This window comes from Larus michahellis, chromosome W (genome assembly GCF_964199755.1).
Source record: "Larus michahellis chromosome W, bLarMic1.1, whole genome shotgun sequence".
In the NCBI taxonomy this organism is placed as follows: domain Eukaryota; kingdom Metazoa; phylum Chordata; class Aves; order Charadriiformes; family Laridae; genus Larus; species Larus michahellis.
Genome location: NC_133929.1, coordinates 24,667,001 through 24,681,352, shown reverse-complemented (window position 1 = coordinate 24,681,352; position 14,352 = coordinate 24,667,001). Strand labels below are relative to the sequence as shown.

General features: G+C 45.1%; 1 protein-coding gene across 3 annotated transcripts in view; it reads right to left on the bottom strand.

The window, feature by feature from the left end:
- LOC141735520 (polycomb group RING finger protein 3-like) overlaps window positions 1–7,862 on the bottom strand; it is a 108,185-nt gene extending 100,323 nt beyond the window's left edge. For 2 of the 3 annotated variants that reach the window (XM_074568435.1, XM_074568438.1), the window contains exon 1: window positions 7,749–7,862. The gene's annotated coding sequence lies outside the window, so the exon portion shown is untranslated. The remainder of the gene's footprint in view (window positions 1–7,748) is intronic. The other variant, XM_074568437.1, reaches the window with a different exon arrangement.
- Between the last annotated feature and the right edge of the window lie 6,490 nt (window positions 7,863–14,352).

Below are 14,352 nucleotides of genomic sequence, written 5' to 3'. Positions count from 1 at the left end.
GGTTAATATTCAAGCACCACTTCCTCCAAGCTCAAGATCAATGCATCCCTAGGAGCAAGAAATCAGGCAAAGGCAGTGAGAAACCTGCATGGATGAGCAAGGAGCTTCTGGAAAAACTCAGATGGAAGAAGGAAGTTTACAGAATGTGGAAAAACGGACTGGCCACTTGGGAGGAATATAGGAACATTGTCAGAGTGTGCAGGGATGCAACGAGGAAGGCTAGGGCCCGCTTGGAATTAAACCTGGCAAGGGATGTCAAGGACAATAAGAAGGGCTTCTTCAAGTACATCATCAGTAAAAGGAAGACTAGGGAAAATGCGGGCCTGCTGCTGAATGAGGAAGGTGCCCTGGTGACAGAGGATGCAGAGAAGGTGGAGTTACTGAATGCCTTCTTTGCTTCAGCCTTTACTGCTAAGGCCGTCCCTCAGTAATCCCAGACCCTGGAGGTAAGAGAGAGAGCCTGGAGTAAGGAAGACTCTCCCTCAATTGAAGAGGATTGGGTTAGAGATCATTTAGGCAAACCTGACACCCACAAATCCATGGGCCCTGATGGGATGCACCCACGAGTGCTGAGGGAGATGGCAGATGTTATTGCCAAGCCACTCTCCATCATCTTTGAAAGGTCATGGAGAACAGGAGAGGTGCCTGAGGACTGGAGGAAAGCTAACGTCAAGCCAGTCTTCAAAAAGGGCTAGAAGGAGGACTCGGGAAACTACAGGCCAGTCAGCCTCATCTCCATCCCTGGAAAGGTGATGGAACAGGTCATCCTGGATGTCATCTCTAAGCATGTAGAGGAAAAGGTCATTGGGAATGGTCAACATGGACTCACCAAGGGGAAATCCTATCTGATAGCCTTCTAGGATGGAACGACTGGCTGGGTGGACGAGGGGAGAGCAGTGGATGTTGTCTACCTCAACTTCAGCAAGGCTTTTGACACTGTCTCCCATAACATCCTCATAGGTAAGCTTAGGAAACGTGGATCAGATGAGTGGACAGTGAGGTGGATTGAGAACCGGCTGAATGGCAGAGCTCAGAATGTTGTGATCAGGGGCGCAGAGTCCAGTTGGAGGCCTGTAGCTAGCGGTGTTCCCCAGGGGTCAGTACTGGATCTGGTCTTGTTCAACATATTCATCAACGACCTGGATGAGGGGACAGAGTGTACCCCCAGCAAGTTTGCTGATGATACAAAACTGGGAGGAGTGGCTGACACACCAGAAGGCTGTGCTGCCATTCAGCGAGACCTGGACAGGCTAGAGTGTTGGGCAGAGAGGAACCTAATGAAGTTCAGCAAGGGCAAGTGTAGGGTCCTGCCCCTAGGGAGGAATAACCCCATGCACCAGTACAGGTTGGGGGCTGACCTGCTGGAGAGCAGCTCTGCAGAGAGGGACCTGGGAGTCCTGGTGGACAACAGGATGACCATGAACCAGCAGTGTGCCATTGTGGTCAAGAAGGCCAATGGTCTCCTGGGGTGCATTACAAAGAGTGTGGCCAGCAGGTCGAGGGAGGTCATCCTCCCCCTCTACTCTGCCCTGGTGAGGCGACATCTCGAGTACTGTGTCCAGTTCTGGGCTCCCCAGTTCAAGAAAGACAGGGAACTCCTGGAGAGTTCTGAGGTACTCAACAGTTGAGAGGGGAGGGGAGGGGAGGGGATTTTCAGTTTGAAGGGATCTACAATGAACATCTAATCCAACTGCCTGACCACTTCAGGGCTGAACAAAAGTTAAAGCATGTTATTAAGGGCATCGTCCAAATGCCTCTTAAACACTGACAGGCTTGGGGCATCGACCACCTCTCTAGGAAGCCTATTCCAGTGTTTGACCACCCTCTCGGTAAAGAAATGCTTCCTAATGTCCAGTCTGAATCTCCCCTGATGCAACTTTGTGCCATTCCCACGTGTCCTGTCACAGGATACTAGGGAGAAGAGATCAGCACCTCCCTCTCCACTTCCCCTCCTCAGGAAGCTGTAGAGAGCAATGAGGTCGCCCCTCAGCCTCCTTTTCTCCAAACTAGATAAACCCAGTGTCCTTGGCCGCTCCTTCACAGGACATGCCTTCCAGACCTTTCCCTAGCTTTGTTGGCCCCCTCTGGACACATTCGCAGGGGCCAAAACTGCACACAGTACCCAAGTTTAGGCCGCACCAATGCTAAATACAGCAGGATAATCACCTCTCTTGAACAGCTAGTTATACTGTGTTTAATGCACCCCAGGATGCGGTTTGCCCTCTTGGCTGCCAAGGCATACTGCTGACTCATATTGGTCACCTGCTGGCAACCAGCACCCCCAGATGCCTTTCTGCAGGGCTACTCTCCAGCCACTCCTCTCCCAATCTATACTTGTGCCCAGCATTACTCCATCCCAGGTGCAGAATCCAGCATTTAGACTTGTTAAATTTCATGCCATTGATGATTGCCCAATGCTCCAATCCATCCAGATCCCCCTGCAAGGCCTCTTGTCCTTTGAGAGAGTCAACAGCACCTCCCAGTTTGGTATCACCAGCAAACTTGCTAATGGTGCATTCAACTCCTGCATCCAGATCATTGATAAAAATATTGAACGGAACTCTCCCTAGAATTGAGCCCTGAGGAACACTGCTGGTGACTGTCCGCCAGCCAGATGTAGCCCCATTCCCTACAACCCTTTGAGCCCTGCCCTTCAGCCAGTTCTTCACCCAGCACACTGTGTATCTGCTCATCTCACAGTTGGACAACTTGTCCAGAAGGATGCTGTGAGGGACAGTACCAAAAGCCTTATTAAAATCCAAAAAAAACTACATCGACCGCCTTCCCTTCATCCACTAGGTGGCTGACCTTATCATAAAAGGATATTAAATTAGTTAAACAGGACTTTCCTGTCCTGGTTTGAGGTAAAACAGAACCAATTTTCTTTTCAGTAATTTTCCTTTTTCATTTAAGTCTTTTCTAATTAACTGCACTTTCTGAAATTAATGGCATATTCTTCAGGCAGCATCTGCTTCCAGAGTGATAACGCCTTATGGTTATACTTAATACCAAGGAATGGTATGCAGAGAGGCTCTTGCTTATACTTATTGCTATAACAACCAAGGTCAGCTAACTTTGTTGTGTGCCACGTTGGAGGGTCGGAAGCAGAAGAGCGTAGAGGGGTCACAGCTGTGGGGAGGAGCAGACAGGACCAATGGAAGAGAGTAAGTTTTGTATTGTAGAGTTGCAGGATTAAATTAAAAATCTTAAAAGATGAAAAAACAAAGTTATCTCAGTTGGTAGAGGAAAGAGACCTGACTGTAAAGAGTCAGGGTTCAGAGGTGACCCAAAACCGACCAATGGGGTATTCCATCCCATCTGCCTCATACTCAGTATAAAAGCTGAGGGATCAAAGGGGTCAGCCTCTCTCTTCAATGGCCGGCATCTGAGGAAGACTCTGTCTGTTTGTCTGCCTTTGATCCTGCTCCATGTGTTCCTGAACCCAGATCCGGAATCCAGTTCCCATCAGTTGCTGACACTGGTCTGGGACTTTCCCAGTAACTGCCAGTGATGCGATTGTCATCCTGGGAGCTCGATATGGTTTTGTATATATTGTATATATTTCATTATTTTCTTCTCAATATTATTATATTTTCTTTTTATTATTTTATTATTAATTTTTCATTAGTTTAGTGGCTTTTTCAACCCATAAGTCTCTCTCTCATTCTTCTCTCCCTTCTCTGAAGGGAGAGAGGTTGAAGAGAGCAGCTGTCATTCATTCAGTGGCCAGTCCAACCCAAACCACGACATTTCCCTTTGTGAACCCATGTTGACTGTGCCTCATGATTGCATTGTTCTTTAAACGCCTTTCAATAGCACCCAGTATGATCTTCTCCATAATTTTTCTAGGTACTGAGGTTAGACTAACAGGTCTGTAGACCCTGGGTCTTCCCTCACGCCCTTCTTGTAAAGTGGAATAACGTTGGCTAGCTTCCAGTCAGTGGGGACCTCCACAGACTCCCAAGACCTTTGGTAGATGATCGAGAGGGGTCCTGCTGTAGCATCTGCTAGCTCCTTCAGTACTCTGGGATGAATCCCATCCTGCCCCATGGTCATTCAGCTGATCCCTTAGAATTTCAGTGACCACAAATGGAAAGCCACTGTTCCCACACTCGTGGTCCTCTGACTCAGGGGACTGGGCAGCCCTAGGTCGATCAGTATTATTAAAGACTGAGGCAAAAAAATATCGAATGCCTCCTCTATTTCTTCATCCCTATTAGTCAGGTGACCATCTTCAATAAGTATTGGTCCAATGTTTTCCTTAGACCTCCTCTTACTATTGACATACTTTAAAAAGCCTTTCTTGTTGCCTGACACAACACTGGCCAGTTTCAACTCTAGTTCAGCTTTAGCCTTTTGTGCTTTCTCCCTGCATATGTGAACTACGACTCTGTAATCTTTCTGCGAAGCCTGACCTTGCTTCCAGAGATCGCACAATTTCTTTTTCCTCTTGAGGAACTCCACAAGGAGTTCCCTGTTCAGCCAAGCTGGTCTTGTGCCCCACTTGCTTGACTTTCAACACAATGGAATTGCCTGCTCCTGTGCTTTTAAAAGGTGGTTCTTAAAAACTGACCAGCACTCATGGACTCCTAAGCCCTCAAAGGCAGATTCCCAGGGGACACTGCTAACTAGCTCCCTGAATAGCTCTCTTGAAATCCAGGGTAGCAACTCTGCTGTCCATTTTTCTCACTACACCAAAAATTTTAAACTATTTTGTGATCACTGTGGCCAAGACAGCCACCTACCATCACATCTCCCATGAGTCCTTCTCTATTCACAAATAACAAGTCTAGGAGGGCATCTTTCCTAGTTGGTCACTGAATACTTGCGACAAGAAGTTATCTCCCACAAACTTCAGGAATTTCACAGACTTGCTTGCCACAGCAGTATGGTATTCCCAGCTGATGTCTGGGAAGTTAGAATCTTCCATAAGGACAAGGGCTACCAATCCAGAGATTTCTCCTAATTGCCTATAGAATAACTCATCAGTGCTTACATCCTGGCTGGGCAATCAGTAGTAGACACCCACTACGACATCTCCCTTGTTTTCCATCCCCCTAATCCTCACCCAGAGGCTCTCAACTACATCATCCCTAACTGTAAGGGCTGTACAATCAAACCTCTCCCTTACATACAGCGTGACACCTCCACCTTGCCTGCCCTGCCTATCCTTCCCAAACAGCCCTCTATCCCAGCACTCCAGTCGTGGGACTCATTCCACCAAGTCTCACTAATATCAATGACATCAAAGCTCTGGGAACTGACCAATGCCTTCCAGGTCATCCTGCTTGTTTCTCATACTGTGTTCGTTGGTGTACAAGCATTTCAGATGTGCTCCTAAGTCCTCAGTGCTCCCTGGAGCAGCATAAATGCTCCCATTAGCATTGCCACCCTCAGGCAATGACATGCCAACCCTTGGCTTACCTTCAGCTCTCCTGTTGGTATCCCCTTCCCCCATCAATTCTAGTTTAAAGCTCTCTCAATCAGTCCCACCAGCTTACTCCCAAAAATGCATTTTCCCCATTGGGCCAGGTGGATCCTGTCAGGCCCCAGCACACCTTGTGCCTCAAAAGCTCTTCCATGGTTTAAAAACCCAAAGTTTTGGCAAAGGCACCAGTCCTGGAGCCAGGTATTGATGTCTTGGGCACACTTGCTTCTTCCAAAGTGTCTCCCCATTACTGGGAAGACTGAGGAAAACACTACCTGTGCTCCTGAATTTTTTAGCATTGTTCTCAGGGCTCTGAAATCTCTTTTGATTGACCTCAGACTTTTTGTTGCGACATCATTAGTACCCACGTGAAAGAGCAGGAATGGATAGTAGTCTGAAGGTTGTACTAAGGTCGTCAGTCTTGTGGTGACATCCCTAATTTGGGCCCCAGGGAGGCAGCAAACTTCCCTGAAAAGAGGGTCCAGTCTGCAAATGGGTGCTTCTGTCCTGCTTAGGAGGGAGCCACTTATGACCATAACTCATTGTTGTTTCTTCTCGGCGCTGATCTTAATGCAGGTCTTGTTGTGAGGGGTTGGTTGATCTGACCTTGGTGACAGTGCTTGCACAGGCTCCTCCTATCTCATTAATTCCTTCATCTACCATACCCAGAGCCTTGTACCTATTCTGTAAAGGTAGCTGAGAGAGTGAGGAGGGGGTTCTCTTACAGCTCCGTGCTGTAACCTTCTTCCACCCCTTCTTGTTCTTTGTAACGCTGACTTCCTCCTGGCACAAAACAGATCCTGGACCTGCCTCCATAGTGGCCACACTGAGTTGGCTTGCATGCATCAGAAATGGCAGAGCACAGCTCCATTGGTCAATCTCCTTCTCAGACTCTCAAATACTCCTCAGTCTGCCCACCTCCTCCTGCAGCCCAGCCACCAAGCAGAGCAATTCATCTATCTGGTCACACCTCCCACAGGCTTGCCTTCAATAACTCTCCACCTCCAGGAATATCCCTGCACACATCCCACAGCTGGAAACCTGGGTGGTAGCATGCTTTGATAGGAGCTCTGTCTGTGTGGCTGCATTGGTTCTATCGGGTGCTAGAAGTGGTGGGTTGACCTTGTCTGGCTGCCAGACATCCACCAAGCCACTCTCTCACTCCCCCTCCTCAGCAGGACAAGACAAGATAAAGACAGGGTGATAACTTACCAATTATTGTCATGGGCAAAACAAACTCAACTTGGGGAAAAATAATTTAATTTATTGCCAATTAAAAATAGAGTTAGGATGGTGAGAAACAAAAACAAAACTAAAAACACCTTCCCCCCACCCTCTCCCTTTTTCCCAGGCTCAACTTCCCTCCATTCCTCCCCTGCTGAGTGGTACAGGAGGGATGGGGTATGGGGGGGTTGCTGTCAGTTCATAACACTTCATCTCTGCTGCTCCTCACCTCAAACTTTTCCCCTGCTACAACATGAGGTCCCTCCCATGGGATACAGTCAATCAGGAACAGACTGCTCCAGCGTGGGTCTCCCACGGGCTGCATTTTTTGCTAGAAAACCTGCTCCTGCATGGACTCCTCTCCCCTGGCCGCGGTCTCTGCCAGGAGCCTGCTCCTGTGTGGGCTCTCCATGGGCTGCAGCTTCCCTCAGGGCATATCCACCTGTTCTAGTGTGAGGTCCTCCACTGGCTGCAGAGAGACAACCTACTTCACCATGGTCTTCTTTACAGGCTGCAGGGGAATCTCAGCTCCAGCACCTGGAGCACCTCCTCCTCCTCCTTCACTGACCTTGGTGTCTGCAGGTTTGTTACTCTCACATTTTTTTCCTCACTCTTCTCTCTCACAACTTTACTCTTTCCTTAAATATGTTTTTTTCACAGAGGTGCCATCAGCTTCACTGATTGGCTCAGCTTTGGCTAGTGGCAGTTTTGCAGCCTGCTGGAACTGGCTCTGTCTGACATGGGGGCAGCCCCTGGTCTCCTAATAGATGCCACCACTGCAGCCCTGCCCCCCCCCCCCCAAATCTTGCCATGCAAACCCAATACAGGATCTCAATAGTTCTGTTCTGTCTTATGACACTGGAACAAGTTGCCCAGAGAGGTGGTGGAGGCCCCATCCCTGGAGACATTCGAGGCCAGGCTTGATGAGGTTCTGAGCAATCTGATCTAGTTGAAGACGTCCCTGCTTAGTGCAGGGGGGCTGGACTAGATGACCTTTAAGGGTCCCTTCCAACCCAATACATTCTATGATTCTATGATTATGTGCCACAAAGGGTGCAATCCCAGTATAACCACAGTACGCCTGCCTGCTGCTTACGTTGTTGTGGTCCAGTCAAAGAAAGGCCTGATCCCATGCAAAAGCCTATGATGCTTCTTCTGTATGGAGTAGCAGCAGGACATGTGTTCTCCTCAGCCAACATCTAAAAAAAAAAAAAATGTAAGGGCCCTGCTGAGTCAGCAATCATAGTAATCACGAGGAAAGATATTCCAGCCCCATCATGCTAATTGATGTAGTTGTTAAAAGTATCAGATATGAGTATTTTGAAAGCTTTATTCACCACTATTTTCAGATGTCAAAAATAATTATTAACTTTGATACTAGTGGTATCTGAGATGCCTGCAGTGAGGTTACAGTAACACATATAAAAAGTCTCAGTTCACATTTTATTGGTTTGGGACTTCAGATGAGTCCTAGTAGTAGATAACTCTTCCATTTAGTAAGTGTTTATTGGTTTATAATTGTATATGTAGCTCTGGCTAAAGTATCTCCAAGACCGTGAAAAAGTCAGGCATTGCTCTAAAACATCAGAACAATAAAGAAGGCTTTAGGCACATACCACACTTTGACATGAAGAAACATTTTTATGGCTTGTTCGTTTGTAATAGTTTTCCCAGCAAATTAAAAACTATTCTTAAGTTGTTTTAAAAATAGGTTAACAACCACTTCCCTTCAATCCCTCCTCAAGATATTGAATTAGAGGGAAAAGTAATAGGAAAACACAAAGGAGGGGGTGAAATCTTTCAGCACTGAAGTGTTTTGGTCTGTCTTTTGCACTTTGTAACACAAATGTAGCTCAATAACTCTGGCATATCCCTTTGAGAGAGAAGCTTTGGCTTTTAAAGCACAATTCTTATTACAGTGAAAAATGATTAACAGTACAGCTGGGATTTAACTGTCTTCAAAATGCCCAGATTGGACAAGATCAGTTTAGAAATAAAAAAACGTGTTTTGCTACCTACCCACCTTATACACCTGCATGGGTTCTCTCTGTTTTGTGTACCATTGCCACAAACAGTTTAATTTCAATTGTTGCTGATGAAATGTAAAACAGGAAGAGTCCAGTGGAAGACAATTGGGAGAATGGACGCAGAGGTGGCTTTGAGAAGTTGTCTGCCTAGAACTCTTCTGAAAGAGCTGTTCCCACACTGGCTATCAACATAACACAGGACTCAGGGATGTCCAGGGTTAAAAGTCCTTCTATAAATTATCTGTAAGCTGTAAAAAGTAAGGGATAGAGTAGGAGATACAATAACAGTTCTGCCTTCTAAAGCATTCATAGTAGGAAGTTTAAGAACTCAGACTCTGAGTTTGCAAAATCAGACTGTCAATGTACATCAAGTCAAGTTTGGCACAAGTGACTGAAATTTTAAATGGAAAAAGGAGAGAGATTAAATGGCCAAATAGCTGAAAGGAACTTTTCTTTTGAAATTTCTCCATTATCAAAAAAAATCAAGTCACAATCATTATTGTCTCATGGAAAAAGCCAAACTCAACAAAACCACACTTTTCTGAGCTGTATTGGTAAGCAATGTATTGGAGAACAAAGCAAGCATAGTTATTGTGTACTATGTAAGTATTATGAGATGCCTGAAGGTCTATGTAGACCACATTAGTGACAGTGCAAATTAGAGACATCCCTGGAAACATTGGCTTACTCTGTACACCAAACCACCTGGATACATATCACATGGTGAAAGATAGCTTTTTCTTCTTTAGACTGTGTGAGGCTTAACATAGCTGTCACCAGATCCACAGCTTGTACATGCCCAAGGCAGCACATAACAGGATATGCCCCAATACACTAAGCAAATCCTAAATTTGAGTTGTGCTGCTATTAATAACTGCAAAAAAATCATACTGAATCTTCCTTATGAATATATATACCTTTCAGCGGGTAATGTTCCTATGTTCTTCCAGTGATGCAAGAGGTATAATCTAAGAACGGCTTGCTGTGACCCCTGGTTTTATCCATCAAATTTATATGGTATCTGTTGACTGACACAGAAATTGAGTAATTCTACTAATTTTGCATAGATTTTCAGTGCTGGTGAAGGGACATTTGCTCCTTGACAGAGTAGAAGACATGGATCTGAACGATCTATACGTGGGTCTCCCTCACATTCATAAGTATCCAGTTATTGACTTCATTCTCCATTCACAACCATTATGCTCCTGTAATTCTATTCCAAAAGGTACGAGTCCATCAAGCAACTTCAGTGGTCATTTGCTTTTCCATTTTCTGCACTCTTGGTCAAATTAGAGGGCAGGATTTGCCAGTACATGACTAACACATAGACAGATATACTCTTTGAAAGCCAAAATCATTCACAAAAACATCAGATCAAAAGGCATATATAGCTAAGAACATGCAGCTACCCTTTAATGCCTTTTAATGAGGCTTTGAAAAATTGATTGTTACTACAGGGGAAAAAACCTTTTCCTGGAGACAAACACTCTCTAAAAGCTGCTGAATAAAAAGAATTTACATACAGATTTTTCTAAAACAGTTAACCTACATAAGCAAAATACACAAGTGTGATTTCTCCTTTTTTGGAGACAATCCCGCAAAGAAAGGAGACCCGGCAGCTTTCTTGCAGATGAACACATTCATTAGATTTATCTTTGAGTAACCAAGATGTAGGAATTGGGTGTCACTGCCAGATAGTAGGTTATCCCATCTCTCTCTCTCTCTCTCATTTCACTCCTAAATTGAATTAAAATGAAGCATTATGTCTCCACTACGATTATGTGATAGTAGTACTCCAGTTCAGACAAAAGAGCCAAGTTACTTGTGCTTTTTTGATCTTGCATTTAGTATTCTCCTAGTTTTAATATAAATGACAATGCCTCATATTACTCTCTGTTTAACATTAAATTAGAGACTGGAACTGCAGTGAAGCATTAATTCTAAAAATCTAGTGAATAGTGTAAATAACATCAGAATAAAATAGAATAGTTCCAGTTGGAAGGGACCTACAACAATCATCTAATCCAACTGCCCGACCACTTCAGGGCTGAACAAAAGTTAAAGCATGTTATTAAGGGCATTGTCCAAACGCCTCGTAAACACTGACAGGCTTGGGGCATCGACCACCTCTCTAGGAAGCCTGTTCACAAAACTATCTTTTTCTAGCATCTCTCCCTATCTATTCTACTCAAGGATACAATGTCTCAAGGCTTCCTTTTATCAAACTAAACCTAGCAGATGTTTAACCCATCCGCTTACAAAGTATTTAAAACTTAGCTACATTATTCCAGTAAGGAGGAAACCATATGTTCTTTTTAACTCGGTATCAGTAAGGCTTGAGGAGCCTTCCATCCCAGTGTTTTGTGCTGTTCAAGGCTACTGTATCACCGGCTACTGTATCAAGCTGAAGGGCTAAAGTCTCTGTCAGACAGTTTCTGCACTAATAGCAAGGTCCTGACATGAACTGTAAATTACAATGCTCATCTCCTTAAGAATTTTTATAATTTGGTAATTATTAGACTAAATGGTGTGAGAAACGCTCCTTATCCAATAACAACGGCTCAGGCAGTGAACGATACGAAGCACGTTTTATTTAAACATTCTTGCAAGAGCGGGTGACCTAGCAAGTGGGCACACTCTCAGTTCTTGAAACACACCTTTTTATTCCCTAATCCCCAGCCGAGTTTTTCCCTCCCCTGTTTCCCATTGGTTAGGTACTCCAGGGTTCACAGTCTGTCCGAGGCACCTAAAATCCTTCCCAGATATCCTGCCTCTGCTTATTTCTCTTTATGCTACACCTAAAGGGATTATCTGGCTAGTTTATTTCTTTCCTTTTTGGTAAAAAAATTGCTCAATGTCATTAGCCCTGGTTAAATGTTTGACTACCCTTCTAGACACTAATCCGGTAGGAATCAGTTTGTCCTTTTGTCTGCGTGATAAGAGATGTTCTACAAGCCTTTGCTGGAGCCTCTTTGTCTTAGTCATTCCCTTATCATGTCACCTCTGATGGAAACGGCTTTTCTCCTCTGCAAAAGCAATACCTGCCTTTCTTACAACTTCCCCCTTTCCTTTTTCATAATCTTATTGTCTTTTGCATTTCTAGGGCATGGTTCCATATGAGGCCTCTAGGGCCGACAGCATGATGCTACATTCTTCTTCTTCTCGAGAGTTTTTATTTTCTTCTTCTTCTTCTAGATGAAGCATTTTTCCAGGGTATGGGGGAGGGTCTACTTCCATTCGTTTCGTTAGGGCAGTTTCAATTAATCGCTGAACTAATCCTCGCACACAGGGAATGATACAGCATCCTACAGCCACTAACATTCCCGCTACCATTATAAGAGAAGTCAATACTGATACCACCCTACCTTTCCATTTCCCAAACCAGGAATCCAGCCAACCTGTCAGTGAGGTGTCTATTCCAGAGGTCTCAGCTAACTCATCAGCTAGAGTGGTGAGCCCTTGAAGGGCTTTAGTTATAGTACCATCTGGAGCTGCATTGTTGGGGATGAAGGTACAGCACCGATTCCCTAACATTACACACACACCTCCCTTCTCTGCTAAAATCATGTCCAGGGCGATCCTGTTTTCCCATGCCATTCGGCTGGTTGCATCCAATTGTTCAGCTATTCCTTTTAATGCATCCCTGGTATAATTAATAAACCTCTGTTGGTTATAGTAAATCTAATTTATCCAATCCACATTTTTGTTTATAGTTACCCACCAGAAAAAGACAGACTCGAATCCTGCTCCTCTCTGATTCCTTGCTTTGTGTTCATCTGGGACTCCTCTAGGGACTCCAATGGGATCTATATCTATATCCATATCCGTTCATCAAAGGATACACCCAAACTTCTTCTTACTCTACTGCCTGAGCTCAGGGATCCTGTTCCTTTCTCAAATGCTAGGGTGAATGGTATTGCCAATTGTACCATGCCACATGTACCTTTCCAGTTAGCCGGCAACACAGATCGCAAGGTCTTCCCTCCACAACACCACCAGAGATCCGCCCGAGGCACTCGTATCGCTGAGTAGTTTCCTTTCACATCCTTGGTCACATTCAGAGTTTCAGTGCATAGGGTGAATTCCCCCCACAGGTTTGGTAGCCTTCACACCCTGCCGTGAGAGGCACGCTGGATGGTTACCAATTGCTGTGGAAAATACTGGTGGCACTTTAACATCTCTAGACTCCAAGGCAGGAAACAGTAAGGAAAGTGAATGACAGGTCTCATTTCCCCAGGCGGTCTTTTCTTGGTATAATGCTATCATACACCACATCCCTATGGAATCTTTCCTCCACCCTAAGGGAAAAGGGACGATCTGTGCTGGGGGCCTTCCTGAGGCACAAGCAGAGCAATTGCTTTGGTTCAAACTACTAACAGTATATTTTACCCATTCTACCCAAGCATTTGTCTCACCGTACCCTGTCTCAATCCCAAATGTTTGTCTAAGGTCTTTAATCTCGGTAACCGTTACCAAAGCTGGATCATTCAGTGGTTCCCGCTGTTGTATTACTGGGAGTTTAGTAGTCATAGTTGTCCCTTCTGCTTAACTGCTGTTTTCCAGTATGTCTATTCTAAATCTTCCCCTTGCATCTCTTCCAGACACATCTGCTCCTATTCCATATATTAGGTCACTTGGTCCACCTGTCATCAACGGTCCACCCTCCAATTTGGGTGGTCCACCACACTTCACTCCATCGGTCACAAGGTGCAGCCTCGTGATATCCCTCTGCGACCCTCCAAATTTCTGGGCACAGGTACTTGTTTTCACCACTCAACCATCTTTGGGCCTCTAGATTCCCACACTTCAGTACTTGACAGGCATCAAAGTGTACAGTCTGTGGGGTATTTCCTTTAGTGATATTTATGATAAGTCTAACTGGGTAATCTGGGTGTGCACTTCGTATGTGATCTAGGCGTACACTCCAGCTTCCTAGTGGGAAGCACAACACCGCCCCTATGACCAGTATCATCACAAAATGCTTCTTAAAATTCATGGCGTACACAGATTTATATCTCCCGACTGGATCATCCCGCCCCAACCCATGGCTTATTGTCTCTTTAGGGTTACTCGCAGCGGGCTGTCAGTAGAATGTACAGTCCACTGTTCTACCGGATCTGTTGGCGGGGGTTCAACTGGTCCTTTTAGCTGAGTGTAGTGAGTCCAACCCCTGTCGGCCGTCCTCACTGCAGTCTCAGTGGTCAGTAACACTTGGAACGGGCCTTCCCATTCTGGTTGGAGCTTGGTTTCCTTCCAGGATTTGATCAAGACCCAATCTCCTGGTCGGAAGGCATGGACTGCAAATTCCAATGGGTGGAGTTTGGGCAAGAAGTCCTTTATTTCTGAGGAGAGAGAAAGAAGACGACAACCCCAGTATATAGTTCTTAAGAAACACATCTTTAGTTTCCAAAGTGGGCAAGTCTTCTCTGTTACCCATATAAGGTAGTTCAAGAAGCATCTCATAGGGCGAGAGACCTGTATCTTTTCTAGAAGTCTGGATCCTCAACAATGCTATTGGTAAACATTTAGTCCATGGTAATTTGGTTTCTAAAAATCAGTCTCAACAATTGTCTCTTAATGGTCTGGTTCATCCTCAACTTTTCCTGATGATGGGGGATGCTAGGGGACATGAAATTCCCACACTATCCTTAAACTTTCCAGAATTCCTTGAAG